Source organism: Globicephala melas, chromosome 2 (genome assembly GCF_963455315.2).
Source record: "Globicephala melas chromosome 2, mGloMel1.2, whole genome shotgun sequence".
In the NCBI taxonomy this organism is placed as follows: Eukaryota; Metazoa; Chordata; class Mammalia; order Artiodactyla; family Delphinidae; genus Globicephala; species Globicephala melas.
In genome coordinates, this window is record NC_083315.2 from 24,185,141 (window position 1) to 24,189,014 (window position 3,874).

The window sequence follows — 3,874 nt, forward strand, 5'->3', positions numbered from 1 at the left end:
GGTGTGTGCTCCAAGGCTTAGTGCCCAGAGGTGTGATTTTTATCCTCAGCTCTTAGAAAATGAGAGCTGGATACCAAGCAGCTTAGGGAGGCCATTGATTTTTCTCTTAGAAAAGTGGGGTCCCTTCCCTGCAGCTGGGAGGAGGTGAAAACACGAGGCCTCTCATCACGTTGAATCATCGACAATCTCTGGTGGATTTTCTCCGCAGATGGGGCATTCACGTACACAATCTCACCAAAATGCAAGCTACGGTAATAAGTTTCGCTGACAGATTCTCTATCATTCCTTTCCCTTCCTCTCTCCAACAAACCTTTTTCCCCTTTTCCTAAGTCATCTGCACACTGGACTAGGGAAAAATGGGCCTTGAATGCCTTTCCCACATGGGGCTGTGACACTTGAATCTTTGTTCAAAAGTTATTTCATAGGCTATCACAGAAAAAAAAAAAAAAGAGACCCTAGATACATACACTGTCTTGTTCTAGCTTCTTCCCATGCTCCACATGGACTGGAATTCTGTCTTAATCCATTTTTTTTAATTTTGGTTTTCCATTTACCACTCCAAAGCCATCTTCTATCAGTCTTAAAGGTGAGGGAGCATCCCTTTTACTCTGTGCCCACCTTGAGTCTAGACTCAGGGTTCCCATAACCCACCCATGCTCCAGATCTGGTCCTGTGAATGCAGACAAGTAATGTTGATCCTACTGATGCTTTCAAGAGAATTTAGAACAAAAGAATGCATTGCCCAGGAAAACTTCATAAAATTCATTTCTCCCCTGGGTCTCCATGTTTCCACACAAAGTCTCTTGTTTCCTTTAGTTCATCCCTACATAGTGTGATTTTCCGACTCTGATCTTTCTTCATAATTTTTCTCTGAATGCAATCCAGGTTGGTATGATTTCTCTTAAAGGCCCCTCTTAAAATATCATGTTCAGAATGTAATACAAAGTCATAGAGAGAACGTTACCAGTGCAAAATGGAGTCAGCTCATTGCTTCCGGTTTTTTGACACTAGCATTCTATGTCTGCAGCCTGAAAATGTGTTAATTAAGCTCTGGGGAGACCCAGCTAACTTTGGACTTATACTGAATTTATGGGTTAAACAACCAGATCTTTTTAATTTTTTTCAATTTTACATGTGTTTCTTTTCTTTCTTCTTTATTGGAGTATAATTGCTTTACACTTCTCTGTCACTATCTGCTGGTCAGAATGGCCATCATCAAAAAAATCTACAAACAACAAATGCTGGAGAGGGTGTGGAGAAAAGGGAACCCTCTTACTCCTCTTGGTGGGAAAGTAAATTGATACAGCCACTATGGAGAACAGTATGGAGGCTCCTTAAACAACTAAAACTAGAACTGCCATATGACTCAGCAATCCCACCACTGGGCATATATCCTGAGAAAACCATAATTCAAAAAGATACGTGCACCCCAATGTTCATTGCAGCACCATTTACAATAGCCAGGACATGGAAGTAACTTAAAGGTCCATCAGCAGAGGAATGGATAAAGAAGATGTGGTACATATATGCAATGGAATATTACTCAGCCATAAAAAAGAACGAAATTGTGTCATTTGCAGAGACATGGGTGGACCTAGAGACTGTCATACGGAGTGAAGTAAGTCAGAAAGAGAAAAACAAATATCGTACATTAACACATATATGTGGAATCTAGAAAAATGGAATAGATGATCTTACTTGCAAAGCAGAAATAGAGACACAGACGTAGAGAACAAATGCATGGACACCAAGGGGGAAAAGGCAGGGTGGGGTGAATTGGGAGATTGGGGTTGACTTATAATACACTTCTATGTATAAAATAGATAATTACTGAGAACCTACTGTATAGCACAGGGAAGTCTACTTGGTGCTGTGTGGTGACTTAAATGGGAAGGAAATCCAAAAAAGAGGGGATATATGTACACGTATGGATGATTCGATCACATCTTTTTTTTTTTTTTTTTTTTTTGCGGTATGCAGGCCTCTCACTGCTGTGGCCTCTCCCGCTGTGGAGCACAGGCTCTGGACGCGCAGGCTCAGCGGCCATGGCTCACGGGCCCAGCCGCTCCGCGGCATGTGGGATCTTCCCGGACCGGGGCACAAACCCGTGTCCCCTGCATCGGCAGGCGGACTCTCAACCACTGCGCCACCAGGGAAGCCCCACATCTTTTTTTAATCTGAAAAAATAGCTCTTTCCCATCATGTACTTGGCATTGCGTCTATCCCCATTAAACTTCATTTCAGTCCAAAGTTCTAGCCTGTCTCAATTCACGTACTCAACATACATAGATTGCCTATAATGGCCAAAGCCTTCAGAATGCTGATTCTTCCACTAAATACATTAGCTAGTCCTCCTTGCTTTTTGTCTGATCACAAATTTAATTATTAAATGCCTTGTCTATCTTTATCCAAGGAAGAGCGTCCAGGGTCACGCGTACAGAGGCCCTGGGAGCATACAGGTGCATGTATTGGGCCAACCCTGGAAACAAAGTTCTGGGGCCCTAATCTCTGTGCATAATCTGGGGCTGGTTCGTGATCTGAATGCAGGGTTTGGGAATCCCAAGGGCAACAGATCCTAAAGACCACGTAGACAGCCAATAACCAAGGGATCAATGGGTAAGTAGTAGAGTCAGGGCAGAAATAGAACAGAAATTCAGGAAAAGGACAAAAAGGAACATCACCTAAAATGAAAATAGCTATCAGTGCCAGGGGCTGGGAACTCTGGGTGTTTTTTGGAATGTTATTCTCCGGAGTTGCATATAATATTTAAATGACTAAAAAAAAAGACAAGCAATGCAATAATATTTTTCATAGTCCTTCTGCTGTCAGTCATGAGAGTGTGTCAGAACCTCCTCAAGGTCATCTCGAATCTTCCCATATCTTCGTTCATCTTTGCTTATTTAATCATCATCCCCTCCAGCCCAGTTCTGTGACTAGGGAAGTATCCACTCCAATCCTCAGCGGCTTAAAACAAAATTTATGCTCAGAAACTGCCCTCTGGGCAGGGCTGGGGAGGGAGAGAGTCTGTTTCTGCTTCACTCCCCTTTGGCCTCAGCCTTTTGAAGCTGGGGGCTAGAATCTGAAGGCTTGTTCATCTGCTTGGCAGCTGGGCTGGGAAGACTCAAGAAACTGGAGGCTGGAACACTGGGGGTTCCCCAGACATAGCTACCTCCACGTGGTCTCCAGCACGGTGGCTTCGTGATGGCCAATTTCTTATATGATGGCTCAGAGCTCCAGAGCTAGTGTCCCGAGAGAGAGACCAAGCAGAAACCCAGCCCCGGAAGGCAGAGTGTCACTTCTGCTGCATTTTATCATCACAAGCACTTCACAGAGGCTGGTCCGTCTTCAAGAAGAGGGAAATTAGACCTCACCCACTGGGGGTGCGGGGGGCCGGTGGGCGTCAAACAACGTGCAGATAATTTAAAAACCATCGCTACTCTTTTGTAACTTCGACTTATAGACTCCCACACTTCATCATCTGTGCCTTCATCGATACGGTCTTTTAGCTTCCAGCCTCCCAGCTGAATCTTGGTTTCTGGCTTTTCTTCCTCTCTGGGTTGGTATTTTTCAGCCTGCCTCCATCACTGTATTATTTGTTCAGCTTTACCATCTCTCTCTCCTGTTACGAAGGGTAATTTCTGACAGAAGCACCTATGGGCGGGTGAAGGGATGCATCTTGTGACATTTCCTCCCCCTGCAAGTCTCAAGACTGAACAGTTGACAGGGCGAGAATGTCGGTAGCAACCATACACGAGGTTCTGAAGTTATCTAGAAGCTCCTGACCCACCGATCTGGGCCCGGGGCTTGCAGCCTCGGCCCAGGGGGAGATTACGGTGGAGAGCTGCGAACACCCTCAGCTGTTGGTGGGAGTGGC